The 19,679-nt window shown below is 44.5% G+C and overlaps 1 long non-coding RNA gene across 1 annotated transcript; it reads right to left on the bottom strand.

The window, feature by feature from the left end:
• Nucleotides 1-3,479: 3,479 nt before the first annotated feature.
• Nucleotides 3,480-17,069, bottom strand: LOC142563572 (uncharacterized). Its single transcript, XR_012824335.1, has 4 exons — nucleotides 16,861-17,069; nucleotides 9,255-9,330; nucleotides 5,810-5,867; nucleotides 3,480-3,596 (listed from the first exon to the last, which is right to left on the bottom strand). It is a non-coding gene; the product is annotated as an uncharacterized LOC142563572 (long non-coding RNA).
• Between the last annotated feature and the right edge of the window lie 2,610 nt (nucleotides 17,070-19,679).

Here is a 19,679-nt window from a genome sequence, read left to right as displayed (position 1 = left end):
CGAGTTCAGAGCGTTCTTGAATACCTCTGAGACATCTGCAGTGGGATCTGATAGAAATACCTACGACATGCTAAACCATCTTTAACCTCCCACGGAGATAGTACTGCTATCTCTTTTTCGAGAATATCTGGGCAACAAGGCTATTGTTGACCCTCCTTGAATAGAGGGGGAAGGTGCATCCTTGGTCGGAAGTGGCAGGCCTATCGTAATAATAAGCTGCTTTGCTACCAATATGAAAAGATGATCATACGCGGGCAACTATCTGCCCTCAGAACAAAAGAAACGGTGGACCCATAATATTGTGGTTTTATAGAGGGCCGTTGCAGGTTCGATGCAGCTGAAAATTGACGTACACATTTTTGACGCTTTCATTCGCAGTCTTTTTTTCTTCCTGTTCGTCGATATGGAGAAGACCTATGACACTACCTGGAATTTTCCAATTTTGCGCTACCCCTCAGAAGTGGGTATCCGCGACATCGAATTCAATGTACTTATCGGTAAAAAAGGTACTTATCGCACCGTACGTTCCGCGTCAGAGTTGGTTATCACTATCCGGCCATTTATCGCAGAAACTGGAGTTCCACAGGGTGTAGTGCGGGCTGCACTCTTTTTATTGTAAAATTTAATTATCTATGGACATTCGTTCCACAAAGTTGAATCAAATGTTGTTCAACGTTGAATCAAATGAACACTTCGTTCATCTTCAAAGTACTCTGGTCGTACTCTGGTTTTGTGCATTACCTCAAAAAACATGCCATCAAAGCGCATCCCACTTATTCAGCCATAAACATTATTGCCAGCGCCCCTTTCTTTGAAAGCGTCCTGCAGTGAGGCGTCCCGACACCCCGATGGTTAGGAACCTTTGACGAAATGAGCGTCCCTCTCATGTAAAATCAACTCCTGGCTCCAGCGAAGCCACTGCCGTCGCGGCTATGGCAGCTAGCAGATTGTGGCATATCTTTTGTAGAATTTACAAAACATTCCCTCAACACATACATCTAGATGCATATCCAAGAATTTCAGGCAAAATACTGATGCCAAGATTTCCACACGGACGCATCATAGTCGCATGTTGGTGCTTCTTATGCAGCAGTGGGCCCATCAGTATTGCAAGCCATTGCTATACGCCCGGAAACAGGTAGTTTCATTGCTGAGGCTTATGTATACTTTCAGCTGTCAGGCATATCTACCATATCGAGATTCGAAAAGAAATTTATTGCACTGTCTTCTTAAGCGTCATTAAAGCTCTAGCCTTACTGCAAAAACAAAATACTCCTGTATTTACTGAGTTCATGCTTTTTACTCATAATATGCTGGCTTCCGAGGTGCAGAGGCATTTGGGACAACATGCGTGCCGAAAAACAGGGGTTATCTGTATGGTAAAACTCTAAAAACTGGTCCATCGCTGTCCCAGCTATACATCTGAAAACATTCATACTAATGAAAGTGAGCTGCAACGCTTGGTGTACACGTATCACCCGAAGGAAGCTTCATTTATTAAAGCCACCTTTACGAAGTTGGCCACCTACAACCATAACACGAGGAACAAAGGCGACTTTCTTATCTCTGATCAAACAGTGATCCTTCTGTCTGTGGGGAAATGTGGCGAAACGCTAAGTGGGCTGGACTCTTGCATCAATGTCGCGAAGTGGGAGTGCAAATAAAAAGCAGTTTCCTTTATCATACAGAGAACGTATACCTTTAGATCCGGTACTGTTTCACGGCAAGGACACTCTCTTCGATATAAGATGAGTGTTAGGTTCATGTGCGAAATTGTATACACGCTGGCGATCCCTAACATGGTGTCTCATAAGAGGCGTATGCTGTGGCAGCAGTATCATAGCACAGGCCTCTGGGCCCTCTCATTCAAATCTCCTTGTGGGACAATAAAGCTGCTTGAAAGTATTATTATTCCATTGTTTAAGTTTATATGTCATCTGTACACCTAGCAAAAATCACGGTAGCCATTCCCATAGATGTATTGCAAGTATATGTTTTAAGCACTTATACAGTGGTCAATTTCAGGTCTCAATACAATCCCAATACATCTGTTTAAGGCTATTCAGAAATGGCATTGAGTGATCAATCTCTGATCACTCTTTGGCGATACCTGGCCCTTGCGCCACTAAACACTATACATCATCATCATCATCATCATCATCATCATCATCATTGTCATAATGTCTGCTGCCGTTACAAGCCTGTCTGTAGTCAAATAAAGCGCGTCTTTTTATGGTTGCCCGCACCGTAAACTTCGTTTTGCGGGTGTTTTACGTTTCGTTGAATGCAGCTGTATCGCAAGATTCTCTCGCTGTAAAATGTGTTTCCTAGTTCGCTTTCTGAATTGCGCCGCTCACACTATATTTCCGTGAATTTTTTGGGCTACCAATACTTCATATAGTCAATGCCTTCCTTCAATTAAATTATCTCTCTCTCTCTCTTCAGGCAAGGGAATTCGGAGACATATTATTAGTGAATGTAGCGGGTGAATGACAAGATTACCTTGAACTCATTGTTCTTGTGTTTTTGTGAATTGCGCCCCTGGCTATCTAATCGGGTGGGGAGGATTTGACCCGTAACTGTCGCTTTGGCTTGCGTGCTTTGATCCACACGGCTTAGCATCTACCTTTTCATAAGAAGGACACGTGCAGTTCTGCGCAATTGTTTTCAGCTCTTTCGGGAAAGCGTCGCAAGGGAAAGGTTTTGCCAAAAGTGCTCGAGTGATCATTCTAACAATAACTTGCCATACGAAAGAAAGGCAGACTGGAGTTCATGTGCTGTCGTTCGGAGAACACCAGGTACTCATTGGGAAGCCCCAGTTATACGAACATTTTCCAGGCGTTGAGGTGTCGTTTTGACCGCGCCAGGGAGTGCGCTTTCCACTGTTTTACGACTATGTACCACAGCGGCAGGCGAATTGTACTTAGGAGCCACCTACCACGACGGGTAATCGGCAGAGAGTCAGCCATCCTGCGCTGCTCCGTGAGCTACCCTCTACTTGGGCAAAGGTTGGCCAGTGACCTCGAAATATTTATAACGTGTCATTCGCATTGGGAGCCACCCTAGGTAGCTGAGCACGTGGCCAAATATCTGCACTTCTGAACCTCTTATTTGTTAATGGATGAAGGACTTTATTTCTGGCGTGTTGAGGCTGCGCTTCTTGCATAGATTTACATGTATACATAGTCTAGGCCTCAGTGGCACATACCTCTTTGACGGATTGACCAAAAACTTGGCAGTTCTAGAAAGGATAGAAAAGAAATATAAGATAGTTTCAAGAAAATGTGAGCGTTGTAGATAAAATAGATTCGGCGGGCAGCGTTCATTACATCTTATCATCAATGGTTAGCTTTATCGTCCTCAACCACCGGGTACAACTGACATCTTGAACGTTTTCTGTGGCAAATGTGGTTGAATAACTCATTTTGCTGAGGCTCTCAATAAGTACAATAGTGCAACAATTTATGGAACAATGTGTATTTAGGCTCCATAAGATTTAGTTTATTTCGCCGTCAATAACAGGTGTAGTGTCCAAACAGGCGTTGAAAGACTCCAGGGCACCGGCAAGGCGAAGGGCATTTTGCTCCCCTGCAGCTCTGAAAACAGATAACAAGTGGTACAGCTGGACAATCAATCAATCAATCAACCAATCATTAACAAATTACTATAATTATTTCATTAGTAAATTAGTTAATATTTACCTTTTATTAGATAATATTTAATATTTAAGTTTAACAACCGATAATTAAAAGCAATCGTCTCCTTTTGGAGAAAACCTTCTTGCTTTAGTAAACGAAATCAGACACAGGAACATGTAATAGTGTGACGAAGCAATCATGAGACGAAGAAATCGCAACAGATCATCATTGTCAGGCTAGAATTATTATCTAAAATGAACCATAACAGCATAGGAAAATAATGGAGCGGTATGGCGATGCCGTCCTTACTTTGTAATGAGCACTTCTTTAACTTAGGAAATAAGTACGGGAAGCTCTGTACAAGAGCACACTTCGAAAGATACGAAGGACGTGTGATGATTGTCGTAATATTCAAGCACATCATTGTATTCAACGGAAGCATTTCCACGTCCATCCTAGAACTGTTCAGCAACTTGTCCATGAATGTTCGCGTCTGTTTGATTTAGTGGTTCTCAATGATCGCTCTTGCTACAAAAAAAGTAGAATACCAACTGCTCGAATCAGCCACTTTTCCCTGACCTGAGCACCTCTGAAAAGGTAAACGCGTCCGCAAGCTTACAGCTAATGTTCGCAATGCAGAATATAATTTAAATTTATTAACCTGAATTTCATAATTTGTCACATTTTTATGTATTATAATTTTACTATATATATATATAATATTTAAATAACTATATATTTATATATATTTATATTGATATTTAGTTGATTTCCTATACGAAAAGCTAGGGACGTCACATCACTGTGGCAGCTTGCGCAACGGCAATCTCTGCCTTAGGCGGGTACGAGCCATTCCATTTTTTGCTCGCATACAGGGATAAGCACATTGACGATCACAATTTGGACATGATGTTCTGTATGTCTATATATTGTACACGAGATTACCAAGAATATAAGCACTGTTCGCTTCACTTTGCTGTGTCCTTGTAGCCTCTGCTTTAGGGGGGTATGAGCCACTGCATTTCTTGCTTGCGTACCGGTATGAGTGCTTGATGCTTATTGGGGTACGAGCCATTGATGGGGATAGTATTTTGTTGACGGACTCGATAGAACCGCGGGATCCTAGCCATATAGAGCTTCGCTGTAAAGACCTAACACATGAAGTTTTTGCAATCCAATCGGTGAACACTGAAGAGGATCTACACCAGCTTTCACTTATTTAATAATGGATGTACGCTATAAGTAGGATACTTTATGTTTGGAATAATGTCTTCGGGCTTATAACTTTTCACATTTATTTATGTCTTGTGTTATGATTTGTAATGCTTTGCGGTCGATTTTCTCGCACTTCGCTCCAGATTGGTCCAGCTAATTTAGAAGTGCAGAGGTTATGGACATGTGAAATGCTGAAACCATATACGCGGGTGGGTGTCATGCGATAAGTTAAAGAGTATTCATTCCCGTTTTCATTTATAAATGTTTTCAGTCTCGTTTTAGGCAAAAATGCGGCGTTCGGGATATTCATACATACTAATAACAATGATATGATTATCAATTATATCCTAAGCAGTTGCACACATACCGAGTTGACCGTTCATTTGTTTTGAAACACCTGCATTAATCGCTACCCCTTACAAACGCCAAAATTTGGGATAAATTGGGTTTCAGGTGTGATACAGGCGCAGCTATTCGCTACACGCAAGTTCAAACTATAGAAAACGAAAACCAGCCTCGCTCTTTTGACAGCTTTCAAAGTGCGTGCAACTGGCCTTACTTTTTTTTTCATAGCTTAAAAAGGGAGTGGTTCAGGACGTTAATTATTTTTGTTCTTTCTAGATGACCAACCTTCTGTATATTAGCAATATTTTCGTATTCGGCACAGCAAAATTGCCATGTGCGTTACAAATTTTGTACCTTTCTATTTTGTGCAATTCTTGGTTGCCTACTAGTACAACCAAGATTCTCATTGTTTAGTTTCAATGCGTATAACAAATACTGCGAATGATAGCGTTTCTTATTGTAGGATTCTCATTAAGGGTTAACCTACAAAAGAAGTACTAGAATTGCAAATAATTCTGTGCACAATAATGTTGTGTGAAGAAAATATTTGTGAAAGGAAAGGCGCTGCCCAATGAAATTGATGGCATTACATGTATATTTTGTGTACTTACAGATCTCCAGCAATCTGTCCTATACCAATGTGCTCCCGAAGATGCATTCACAGTTGAGCTTTGTGACAGGCAGGGACAAAAGAAAATGATAGAGGTTTAAGCGCAGCAAGGTTTTGTGGGAAGCAACAACAACGTGAAGAACAATCATAAACCAGACCGAGCCACCTATATCGCGCGATAAATTCCTATGACAGATTTTTCTCGCTTGCGACATACGAAATTATTTGGAGCAAGCTTCTCATAATATTGTGACGGAGATAAGACTAGGCAAAGCCGAAGATAAAATGTATTTTTGTTATATAAATACACAGAAGCTGAGATGGCGGAACAACATCATGAGCGCTTCTTCCATCATCACCTCCATCCCTTCGTTTGCGCATTCTGCAATGTAAGACAATGGCTTCTGACATATAACTGCCGCCGGTAGGAGCGCAGTCTCGATGCTTAGGAAAGAGAAAGGTTGTTGTTGCAGAAATGAGGCTTGAAACGGGCGATCTGCGCAATATCGCTAGGTGGTACGGACGATGACGAGCTACCATCCACAGGGGCCATCTGGTATGCGACTTGACTGAGCTGGCACAGAACCGTATAAGGGCTATAGTAGTGAGGCAGAAGCTTCGAAGACAGGCCCATGTGGCTGGACGGCGTCCAAAGAAGAACGAAAGAGCCTGGAGAGAAGTGAATGGGTTTGTCGTGACCATCACAGGAGGCCTTTTGGATATCTGCGAGACAGGCAGGTGATGCCGTACAATCTTGCAAGCTGTTTGAGCCCGAGGAGTAGTATCGCGGATGTGCTCTGTAGGAAGGTAGGTATCTGCTGGCAGGAGAGTTTCAAAGGGCAGCGTTGGGTACCAGCCAAACAATGGGTTGAAAGGAGAAAAAGCGGCGGTGTCCTTGTGTGAGGAGTTGTACGCGAATGTCACATAAGACAATGTGCTGTCCCAATCATGATAATCTGCTGACCTGTAGATTGAGAACATCGTGGTCAGTGTGCGATTAACACGTTCAGTAATTCAATTTCCTTGTGTTTGGCAGGCTGTGGTCCGCTTGCAACGAAACGAGTACGAATGAAGACTGCCGCCAAGGTCTTTCAATTGAAAGGAACGACCGCGATCGGTCAGCAGCTGTCATGGCGCGCTATCATGGATAATGACATCGTGAAGCAGCAAGCCCATAGTGTCAGCATCACAACTTGTCTGTGCTCGGGTGATCGCACACCGTGTTGTGTAGTCAGTGGCCACGTCAATCGACTTATTCCCCGTAAAACAATTCGGGGAAAAAGTTCATCGCACGCCTCGGTTGCGACAGGCAGACTAAAGGGCCTAAGGCACATTCAAATGAGAAAGTCGTCTGTGTAAGTGAATGCACGCAATACTCACAGAACAGTGCCTATGGAGACGGCTTACGGTACCGCTTCGGACAATTGACAAGTCCACACTGCAACAACTGTGGCCCAATTCAAACCATGGAGCTTATTTTGTTTGAGTGTCGAGCGTATGCCGACTAGCGTGCGTAATAAATAACGTGGGTATGCAGCCTGGATCGTCTATCGTGCTTCCCCTCTGAACACCTTGAGCGAGGTAGTAGAACCACAATGCTATAAGTGCTTGAAGCCTGTGTGATATATATTCGGACAACAATGTCTGAATATTTATGAAGCGGGTGTTACTTCCCCAAGTGTTCTGTGTTGATGTCACATACATTCGTCGAAGACTGACACATACTCTATTATTATACCCTGCAAGAGAAAGTGCCGTCCCCGAGGTTTACTAAAAACGGTAGCGCTCCTATGGGACATACCGAGTGACGCAAGTTTGTCTGACGGGCGCTTCCAAACTGGCTTCCCTAACCTCAGCACATTAATGCTCTGTTCATTGGGCCATAGTCTTTATATTACAAAGCAATGGACGTTTGTAGGAAAATAGTTGGAGGCCCATGCCAACCTCCCGAAAGTCCAGTAAAAGTGCGCGAAGGGCCCAAAGAAAGGACCGTATATTGAAATGCACTACTATTTTATTCCCACTCTTTGGATACTTTATGAACTTTTCGGGGGCTGACTGTGGATTTCTTATGCGTCTAGCCGTTTTCCTACGAACTCTGATCATGGGTAGTTCGGGGTTGAATGGGAAACGGGTCGGGTTCACATCTTGAGGGCACATTATTGAAACTAAGCACCAGACATTCATGGGTCACGCAGCATGTGGCACTGTACTTACGTGCCTCTCGTCCACAAACCTCTTTTACACCAACATGAGTCACTGCACATGTAGCACTGGGTATGTCACACTGGGTGTCTACAACTCTTCAAGAACAATATTTGACGTCGACTTCGACTACTGGCTAGCAGGCACTCAGTCTTGGCGTTTTCTCAATGACCCTCTCTGATACTTAATGGACGAACCATGTAAGTGCCCCTGGTTATCTGCCACTCTACAACGTCAAAAATGATCATATGAACTTCTTTGATGCTAGTCGGAGCCTAATCCCCACCAAGCGTTGTCCTAATGGTGGCGCAGTTGGCGCAGTAGGAAGCACGAGAGAGGAGCCGGCTGTATATGAATTTATGCGCAGGAATTACGGCATGTCGCTACATTGCATCAACGCTAATCGTGCTCACACCGCCATTGGTGTTAAGGAGTGTTCTGACATAATTTTTTTGCTATCCACCGTGTATGAAACAAGATTCTATGTGGCATCAGCACAACAGCACATTGATATACCGGTGTTTGAGATAACTTAGCACCAAGCCTCTATTTACTTGAACTAACTAGAGCCTGTATTTTTCTAGCAAAGCTCGTATTGGCTCACAAGTCTCACTGGTGGTCTGGTCACGCAAGAACCCAGTTGCTCCCAGATTGGAGCAGCTAGTGGAAGGGCGGTTTGATGAGTTGACATCTGTGCCGGCACCAAAGCGTAGGTGATTAGCAAGGATTCCAGCTGCGTAGGCGCGCACTCACCCCACGCGCGCAACCTTTCAAAGACGTTTCGCTTCTGCTGGGGAGAAAAAAGAGCACAAAAGGGCGTCGGGCTCGCGGCGCCAGCTTTGTTTCTGTTCAGTAAAGTCTTGGAAAACGGACAGGACGGCCCAGCCTTTTCCTGGAGAAGCACGCAGTGTTCGACGAGCCGCGGCGAGAACTCGCCTCTGAAAGGGCTCGTCATCAGCGCGCCTATAGAGCCGTAAGAGCCGCGCAAGCCCAGGCAATGCGTCTGCAACGATATGAACAACCCGACCTCAGATAGCCATGCGGCACCGTTACTTGTGGTTTACCTAAACGTGACGACAGTCAGGAGTGCGAACGTGTTCCGGGAGGGCAATGTTTGGACATTTTTCTGAATGCGATGCTTGGGGGAGGATTAATGCGAAATTACAAGCGATCAAACTATGCTGCCAATTGCACATACCCGCTTGGAATAGAAACACAGGAGGCATGGACAATTTACTTACCTCACTGCAAACAGGACAGAAATGATGAGATACGCTACCAGTTTTGTCGCTGTGGCCATCTTGTTTTTATTAATTGCTGATGGAAAAAGAGATATCCTGCAGTAAGACTTTGCTCATATCATCGTTTGGTGCGAGTCTTTGTTATCAAATTGATATCGACAAGTGTGATCACCGATATTGTTGTTGTAAGCGTTACTCGCTGGACACATGTTTGCCGAATAAAATGTTTCATTGCTTGCGTTGTTGTACAGTTGTTGCTCACCTTCATTACATGGTGATTATATTTGCGTTTGTTAGCACTATATCCGGTATGGGCCAATCGGGCCACCCAAATTTATACTATATCAGTCGTTTTTCTGCATTCTTTGCGGCGGCTTTTCTAGATGAATTATCTGCGAAGTCGGCCCACATCTCTCGGAGAAGAAATTCATGCTTCCTTGTGCGTGACCTTGCTCGGACCTTGGCTCCGATTAGACACAAAGAGCTTCGCATTTAAATCTTCAGCTTGGCCCGACATTTCATGGATAGTGCATACACCGTTAAAACAAAAGATCGTAAGTAATAAGTTAATGTGTTACTTTATGATTTTAGTTTGAATTTAATGACTCAATGACAGTTAGGTACTCTCCGGAGGCTAGTAAAACTAATAGTTTTTTCGTTACTAGTAAAAAAAGCTTTCTCTGTAGTTGTGGCCTACATACCTACTCAATCACTACTATCGTGGCCTATTTTGCTGGGATTGTGAACGCCTAATGCGAAATATAAATGACTGTATTATCGTTCAATTTGTTGTACTAATAATTATGTACGACGTCGCAGCACACTTATTAGGAGAAAGTAGGCTACCTAAATCTGAATACGAAACAGATAATATTTACCTAAATACATGGACGGCTAAGAACGAGGTCGCGCCATTGAATTCCGGCCGCGGCCGCCGCATTTGGATGGGGGCAACATGCGAAAACACCAGTGTACTTAGATTTAGCTACATGTTAAAGAAGCCCACGTGATCCGTATCTCCGGAGTCCCCCTCTACGGCGTACCTTATAATCTCCTCGTGGCTTTGGCACGTAAAGCCCCATAATTTGTTTTAAATTTTACCTAAATACATAAGCGCCTACTGATGCAACATGTGTTCCCCCAAAGCAGGGCCATAAATAGTCTTGAACTTCCTTTTATACTAAGCGTCGCATGGTACCTTTCACATCTTTCTGTATGTGTCTTCTTGTTTTCATTGCTTGATGAAATTTGATGAATTCATCGTTACCCGAAAGGGAGAGGGGGGAAGCTGCTCACTGATAAGGAGTTTTAGAAACCAAAGGTCACCTCTATGCGGCGGAGGCTGCTCGCTGAGAGCAGGTGCGGTTCAGAAGAGCTTTGCCACCGAAACTGATGAAGAACAATCATGATACCATAGAAAGGTTATCATCACCAATTACGCACCCGTCATTAAAAACGTTGTAAGCGCGATAACGTCGTCAACTAAACGCGAGAGATTGAAGCGCTAGGAAATATGTAATGGAAATTTCTTCAATGATCCCCTACAGAAAGCATTATTAAGATTGACAAAATATTTTAAGAAATGGATGGAAAGCAATTACATTGGTATACCGGCAATGTACCACTGAAAACATTCAATACCTGCAGGAAAAAAAAAGTAATGGCTCCGCTGTTCGATTTATGACAGAGAAAAAAACAGAATAATGGCTAATGAAATAAACTCCTGCAATGCGTAACCGCAGTTTTCGAGGTTCCTTTTGTTTCAAACCAGGTAGGTTTCCGTTTATTACGCAGCATCACCTGAGTCAAGTAAATGCTAGTGTTCGCGAGAATAAAATAAGGATCAATAGTAGCAATAACTTCACAACAATTCGATGGTCGAATCAAGTGCGGTAATAGGGAGCAGTCCCTTATCGGCAGAAACATTGCATTTTCTTTATTACATAAGAATGTGGCTAAAGATAAGCCGCGAAAACCATCAGCCATATGCACCAGCACGACGCCTCAGCAGCAAAAAAAATTCACAGGGTGTCTTGTATTACCCCTAGGACGACTTGAAGGCCAAATCCCTAGTGCCATTGCATTAAAACCGGACACCTTACTCACACATAACCTGAATTCGCTTAGTCCACTTCCCTTAGCCATCCTGCCTAATGCGCTGTCTTCTTTTTAATTCACTTACTCATCTTGAATCAATCAATCAATCAATCAATCAAACTGATTAATTATTTATCGATCAATTAATTTTATTTGGGCCCGCAGCGCGCTGAGTCGCGTACCTCAGGACCTTCTTAAAGTTTTGCATCCATCCATCCATACCAGAAACAAAAGGAGCTGGAGGGACACCTGCGCAAAAAGCTGTCGGAGCAGCTTGACGGAGGCCCAGGGTCCCTTACATGGCAGTAGCACTCGCATGATATATGCACAGATGGCTTTATACAGAAGAAACATTGCGCATGCTACGTATGCATAAAAGAATTACATTTTACACTTGAATGCCATATAATTAATGTCGCTATGAAGAAAGAAAGTGATCAGCCTAACCATATTTTTTTAGCCGAGCTGTGTGCTTATATTTGTTTAGTGCAGTCGGTATATTCTATAGCCGGTATCGACTGTAGGCTGTAATTGTTTCGAAACCATGGTACCCTCCATATCTCGTCGTTTCGTGTTGTATGTTTTGTGTGAGTGCAGAGTTCTAGCTTAGCAAGGGATGTCAAATAATCCTTAACATGTTCGGATGAGAAGTAAATTGTTTCTAGTAATCTATGTTCGTATAATTTATCTTCGCGGTTTAGTCTGTATTTGAGAAATATAGTATGTGTTAGTGAAAGCCAATTAACGTTCTCTATATACCGAGTGATTTTCTTTTGAAGTATTACCAGCTTTTAAAAGTTAGATTTAGATGTTGTGGCTCAGACAAGGTAAGAGTAATTTATATAGAATAAGGAGAGACCACAATATCGTTACGTGTAGCTAAAGCCCAATGCTATATACAATTTATTTACAAGGAAGATAACGGAAGGCCAAAATGGCGATGCTATCAAGCCTGCCCACGTAGTCTTCTTCTTCCTCCTCAGTGCAGCCACACTGTGGCGACTGTTCCGTAGCATCACCCCCGGCAGTAGAAGCACCGTCCCGGTGCTCAATCTACCCATCCGCGGTGAAAGCTGTGTGGTATGGCTTTAGTCTTGCCACGTGAAGGATGTCACTTGCAGCCGACGATGGCGCTGAGAGGTCGGCGGGGATGACTTCATACGTGACATTGGTCACTTGTCGCACAACATGGTATGGGCCGGTGTAGCGCGACAGCAGCTTTTCGGAAAGGCCCACACGTCGAATGGGTGACTAGAGAAGCACCAGAGAACCCGGAGTAAAGTGCACGTCGCGATGGTGGCAATCAAAGACGCGTCTCTGATGCTCCTGTGAGGCCTCGAGAGGGGGGCGGGCGAGCTGGCGCGCGTGGTCGGCGTGTGCAATCGCGTCGCTGGCGTATTCAGTGGCTGAACGTGTGGCCGAGGGCAACAGTTTCTAAGGGCAACGCGGGTTCTCGGCCATATAGGAGGTGTAATGGTGAATAAGCGGCGGTGTCGTGACGCGATGAATTACACGCGAACGTCACATATAGTAAGTGAAGATCCCAGTCGTGGTGGTCGGTCGCAACGTACTTCGAAAGCATGCCGGTGATGGTCCGGTTGAGGCGCTCCGTGAGGCCGTTGGTCTGTGGGTGGTAGGACTTACTGAACTTGTGCTTAGTCGAGCGGGAGCGGAGGATGTCCTCGACGACAGCCGACAGAATGCTGCGGCCACGGTCAGAGAGTAATTGGCGCGGAGCAACGTGCACTAAAAGGATGTCATAGAGCAGAAAATCAGCAACGTCAGTAGCACAACTTGTCGGGAGGGCTTTGGTGATTGCGTAACGCGTAGCATAATCAGTAGCGGCGGCGGCCCATTTATTTCCGGAGCCCGAGAGAGGAAACGCTCCAAACAGATCTAGACCAACACTGAAAAAGGGTTCCGGTGGGATGTCGATCGGCTGGAGACATCCAGCTGGAGGTGTGGAGGGCTTCTTCCGGCGCTTACAGGGCTCACAAGGGGTAACGTAGCGCCGCACGGAGCGGGCGAGACGTGGTGTTCAGTGATGACACAGAAGGGGAGTCCGTGCAAGTATGGACGAAACTTCGCAAGAGCCCACAAAAGAGCGAGGCACTCGCGCTCTGTGATTGAATAATTGCGCTCGGCGGGTGATAGAAGTCGAGTGGCATAGGCTATAACGCGATCATGTCCACGCTGGCACTGTGCTAGCGCTGCTCCTATGCCGTGGCCACTGGCATCAGTTCAATCTTCCGTTGAGGCAGACGGGTCAAAGTGGGCCAGAATTGGAGGTGTGGTAAAAAGAGTAGTGAGCTGCGAAAAAGATGCGGCATGTTCACGTCCCCCCAAAAATTGGGCGTCTTTCTTCAATAGGTAGGTAAGGGGACGTGCAATGGTAGCAAAATCCTTCACAAAGCGTCGGAAATAAGAGCACAGCCCTACGAAACTACGAACGTCCTTGGTAGACTTCGGAACAGGGAATTTCGTAACAGCGCGAATTTTGTCCGGGTCAGGTCTCACGCCTCTGGCGTCCATGAGGTGTCCAAGGACGGTGATTTGGCGGCGAGTGAAGTTAAATTTTGACGAGTTCAGATGGAGACCGGCGCGGCGGAACACGTCAAGAATCGCTGAAAGCCGGTCTAGATGCGTGTCAAATGTGGGCGAATAAACGATGACGTCGTCCAGATAGCACCAACAGGTGGACCCCTTGAACCCCTGAAGCAAAGAGTCCATTATTCGTTCGAAGGTGGCGGGCGCGTTACAGAGGCCGAAAGGCATCATCTTGAACTGATAAAGGCCGTCAGGGGTTATAAACGCCGTCTTCTCTCGGTCCATGTCGGCGACGGTTATCTGCCAGTAGCCGACACTGGCAGTAAGTGGTTAGAAAAAAAATAGGTGGCATTTAATTGGTGGCAAAAATGCATTTAATTACGTTCCTCTCGCGCATGTTTCGTGACTATCTGCAAAAAACATGTCACAGTCTGTGAACTGCCACTGCCGTGGCGTTAACAGTTTTGCTTGAATCAGAGGACAGTCTTAAAGCACTGGAACACCCATTTCCTCACTAACGTTCCTCGCACGCAAAGCAAACGTCTTTCTCGCTTCAGGTCGTTTATTGAAGAGTGTATGAATAAGAGGGATTTGCGCGCCTTCAATTTATTTTAAGGAAATATGTAAAACTTCTTATGATCTCTGAAGATGGAGTGAACACACATTTGCTTCGGCATAAAGGTTTTGTACAAGCTTTTGCTGAAGGCTCCTGTCGCGAGGCGGATTCCTGAATGATGGACAGGATACAACATCTTTAACTCACTTGGTGTAGCGGACTGATGCACTATCGCGCCCTAATCAAGACGTCAGCCAACAAGACTCCTATACAAGTTAAAAAGACACTTCCTGTCACTGCCTCATGTTGTAATTGATACAAGTTTCAATGGGTTCATTGTTTTGAGGCACTTAGCCTTCAGGTACTTATTATGCGAGATGAATGTGAGTTACGACTCCAATATGATGCCGAGAAACTTGTGCTCGGCACTTGCAGGCAATCGGCAACAAGAAAGCTCAATAGCAGGACATGGTACTATTCCTCTCTTATTTGCGAAAAGAACGCAGGTACTTTTCGGTGGCCTCAACCTGAAACCGTTCATTTTCAACCCATTTTGCAACTTTATTTAAGGTATGCTCGACATGTTCGCAGATAGCAAAGTTGCATGATTTAAATGCTATCTGCACGTCATCTGCATAAACAGAGCATAACATTGTTCGTTGGATAGCCATGCGCAAAGAATACATTTTCAGAATAAAGAGTGTCCACCTTAGCACACCACCTTGCGGAACACCATTTCCCTGGTTGAAAGACCACGACAAGGCATGGCCCACCCTTACACGAAATGTGTGGCTAGAAAGATAGCGTTCGATGATACTCAACATACTGCCGCGCATGCCCATAGCGAAAAAGGTCTCGGATAATATCGAAGCACCATGTGCTCTCATATGCTTTTTCTCAATGAAGAAATACGTAGAGAAAAAGCAGTATATGAAGGCATCCCTTATATTTGCCTCAATGCGGACAAGGTGGACTGCGGTCGACCTGCTTGCTCTGAAACCACACCGGTAAAAATCTAGTAGTCTGCTGCTCTCAAGGAGATAGACTAGGCACCGGTTTATTATCTTTAAAAAAAGAGCTTGCAGAGACAGCTTGTCAAAGCGGTAGGTCTGTAACTACTAAGTAAGGAAGGGTCCTTACCTTGTTTCAGTATTGGTATTATAATAGCTTTTTTCCAAGAAGTTGGAATGTACCCAGTGGCCCACATGACATAAAAAAGCGAGAGGAGGGTTTTCTGTGTTTCAGGGTAGATGTGCATGATCGTTTCATATATCATACGGTCACCACCTGGTGCTGAGCATAACCTTCTGAGCATAACCCAGCATAACCTTCTCTGTCAAGCAAATGCTGGTGTTCCCGATAATCAAATAAACATCAATAGAAGCACTAACTTCCCAACAATTCAATAGTCGCATCAAGAGCGGTAATAGGGAGTGGTGCCTTATTGGCAGAAACATTACTCTTTGCATTTATTTCATAAGCATGTCGCTATATATCGGCCCCGAAAAGCATAAGCCGTCTGCCCCAGCTCGACGCCTCAGCAGCATAAAAAATTCACATGGTCTCTTATGTTACCCCTACGATGACTTGAATGTCCTAGTGCCAATGCATTAAAGCCGGACACCTGACACACGCATAACCTGAATTCGCTTTGTCCAATTTCCTTAGCCATCCCGGTTAATGCGCTGTCTTCTACTTAATTCGCTTACTCATCTTCTTATCCGATTTCCTTTAACTCACCTAACTTGTCCACTTAATTCGCTTTATCCTCATTCTTAATTCGATTTATCTACCACCGTTATGATACATCTCTCTTGGTTGCTTGCCTTCTAGAATAACACATCCCACTATGGAGGATTGGCCAAGAATCGGGCGATTTATGCTTACGGGCGTTTGTGCCATGGATGATGATGGCGATAGTGTTTGCGCCCTTCGTGTGGTCGCCGGGTTTTCGCTCGAGCAATTTGAATCTTGAATGAACGATGAGACATATAGGGCATTTGCCTTAATAAGGAGGGCACCAGTAAGTAGCTGTGACCTTGATGTGTAACAAACTGGTGCAGAGACCAAAGTCGCTAAAAACGTCCTGTGCTTGTACGCTTCAATGCAGAGGTCTTCTTTTCCTTTCCTTAATTCGTTCATAAGCAGATTATATAGTAAATATAAGTTCGATAATTTTAATATCCTTGTGGTTTCTAGCCCATTTGTCACACAATTTCTTTAGTACACTATCGTGATCGCTATATCATGATGAAAAATAACATGCTTTCAAGTTAGAAATCTTTCCGCTGTCAAACCTGACAGTAATATCGACTCTGATTCAAATTTCATACAACTTAGTCCAAATGTCTATACAACCATGTAACTGCAATTTGCTCTGTGGCTGGTGCCAGCACAGCAACTTACCTTTTTTTCTGATGTTGCAACTTTCTGACCTTGGTAGACGATCCGTTTCGTCTTTGAAACTGTAGAAGCTAACAATACGCTTTTACTCAAAGCAAATGAATAAACTCCCTCGGCATTATGAAAAAACTGGTAAGGCTTTCCTTTCTGCACTCTTTTATACTCGCCGTCTGAAAATAAGCCAGCTTTTCCTCGTCCCCGATTGGCTGTACCACTCATGTAGAATATGCCTATTATATACATGCCTATTCTATAGCACGGAGTAATAATTAATCTTCAATGTGCGCTTGACAGTTAACGTTCTCATATTGATCTTGTGACATTCATGAAAAAAAAGGATTTTTGAAGTGACTGCAAGTACGCAGTGCACAAACACCTGTTCCACCAAGTGAGAAAGAGAGAGATGCAAATAAGAAGAGACAGGGAGAGTTGCTCTCATAAAGCGCTGTTGTGCGTCCTCTATACCGGCTCTCCCGTCTCCTTCTAGGCCGTGACAATGGTGGAGCTGCTGGCTTCGCCAAGATTTTCAAACTGCCATATATGCAGAACTAAGTAGCCGCTCTGTTGTTGTTGCATTAGCATTTATTCCAATCGTGAGACGTTTCAATGCGACCCGCCGCGGTCGCTTAGTGGTCACACTCAAATCCACCTTGAGTGGAGAAGGACGTCACGTTAATCAGTGGCTCACAAAATACGAAAGAAATTTGCAGCCTATTTAGCTAATAAATCCTTTGCACAATGTTTTCCCGCCGTGCTTCGAATGTCCAAGCAATACATTATGCCATCAACGCAGGCAGCAAGATTAGTTAACAATGAATGCAAACGATCTGTGCGATAAAGGTTTAAGTTGTTCACCACGGGCACGTAAACGATCTTGATTTTATATAAAGGCATCAAATTCTAGAGAACGTTCTCGTAAGCTTTTCTTAACAAATAATATCTGTGCTTCCTAAGGCTACCCTTCCTATTCCCTGTCTGGTACGTCTGGTGCGTCGCCTTTTTTTCTAATTTGTGCCTCCAAAATTGGTGCTCCTTCATACCCGCCCCCTCTCACTAGATGTTACCGCAGCGTTTGCCACTGGCATTAAGTGAAGATTAATTGGGCTCACACCAGCTACAGCATGAAAGATCTACAAAAAAGTGTACATTGGGCAAATTCTTGTGTGCGATATCTCTTAAACATACTTCACGACACTTGGTCACTGACTAATGCTGTTATTGGCACTTGAGTACTGAACATCACGAGCCATAAAAAACTCCATAAACGTTCACTCTCGGGGATCTGCGAAATGAGGGAGTGTTGACCTTTCCGTTAATGATAAAAGACGTTTTCGGACTTTTTTCGTTTCCCCACACATAGACAAACGCGAAAGCTAGCGCTTTGACAAATGCGAGAGCAATTATCGGAATACAATACTTATTCATCACTCCACCATTAGCACATCGCTAACTGAAAAGTGCCTTGACTGGATATTCTTGACCTTTATATGGCTCTGTCGTGTGCGTCATAAGAACGTCAAGCGAAAGATGTAGATGGTGACTTCTGCATCTTAATTCTAATGAAGTATACATGATGTTGACGTGCGTTTGACGACTGCACGTGTCCTTTTAAAAAGACCGAATAAGCTTTGCGACTTGCAAATAATTCGAATGACAATTAATATAGTCTATACTTTCGCGTGGATGACTTGCAGAATACTGTCGATTCAGAGAAAGAACAAAAGTCAGAGAACACCTTTGCACATCTTACTAAATGTGAATGGGAAAGTACTGATGCTCAATTGAACGTCGCTGAGTGGTCCTTCGAGTTATGCATTCCTAAAGCACTGAAACGAATCTAAGTAGCACCATCTCTTCTCCCTTCCTCGTATGCTGGCGTTCACTCTCTCTTGTGTCGAACGTGCCTCCCGCAGCGCGGTTCTGAACTAGCACATGCTCTTGTAAGGCATCAGAGCACCTGTTTGCCGACGTACGATGACCGCTTTGTAATGTTCGCTGATACACTCTAAAGGTGCCATTCGTATACAATCAGGCCAAACAAGGAGAACGCCATGGAGTGTATGACTGAGTCGACAAAAAGCACGTGCGCTTGAAAACGACTTCATTGAAGCAGGGCCTGAGAGTTTCAAAGGAATGCAGCGCGAGCATGCGGCACTTAAGTGTGCGAAAAACTAGCTAAGCCGCATGCAACAAATGGCAGCATATGAGATTAGTGATGAGCGAAGAATCGCTCACTTACCCCACAGAACCGGGATCATGGCGTTGGTTTGAAACCAGCCCGGTTGATTTTTGAAGCGAGACCTTCATCTATGCCTAGTCACGCTTGGCAGATGGAATACGGAATGTGCGCTTGCCGACGCTTTCACTTTTGCTGCACCCTATTTGGCACAGTGACGCGGCGTCGCGAACAAGGAACTACGCCACAAAAGCACTAAGGAGGTGCGAAATGTGGAGCCTGGTTACGACGCTCCAGATGTTTGGCACCGCAATAGTAGAGGAAGCAAAAAAACAAGCAAGAGAAAAAGCGCGCGAGACGACGCCACAGCACGCGATGGGGATCGGCCAATGAGAGGGCCGAGCGTCGAGAAGAAGGGCAGGCAAGGAGGACGCGGGATCTTCAATGAATGGTGGTACTTTTGATCTTACTGAGAGTATTTGTGCACTCATTTCGGGCAAGTGAGCACGCTGAGGCACTTGGTGCGTTTTCGTTTGGATTTGCCAAGGCGCAGTTATAACTGGGGGCGAAAGCTCCGGAATAGTAGCACGCGAATAACCCAGGCTTACGAGAACCAGTGCGAGGGTGACTTGACATCGCGGTGATG

This window comes from Dermacentor variabilis, chromosome 11 (genome assembly GCF_050947875.1).
Source record: "Dermacentor variabilis isolate Ectoservices chromosome 11, ASM5094787v1, whole genome shotgun sequence".
NCBI lineage: Eukaryota > Metazoa > Arthropoda > Arachnida > Ixodida > Ixodidae > Dermacentor > Dermacentor variabilis.
The sequence above is the reverse complement of the archived record's forward strand: the minus strand, read 5'-3'. Positions and strand labels throughout refer to the sequence as shown.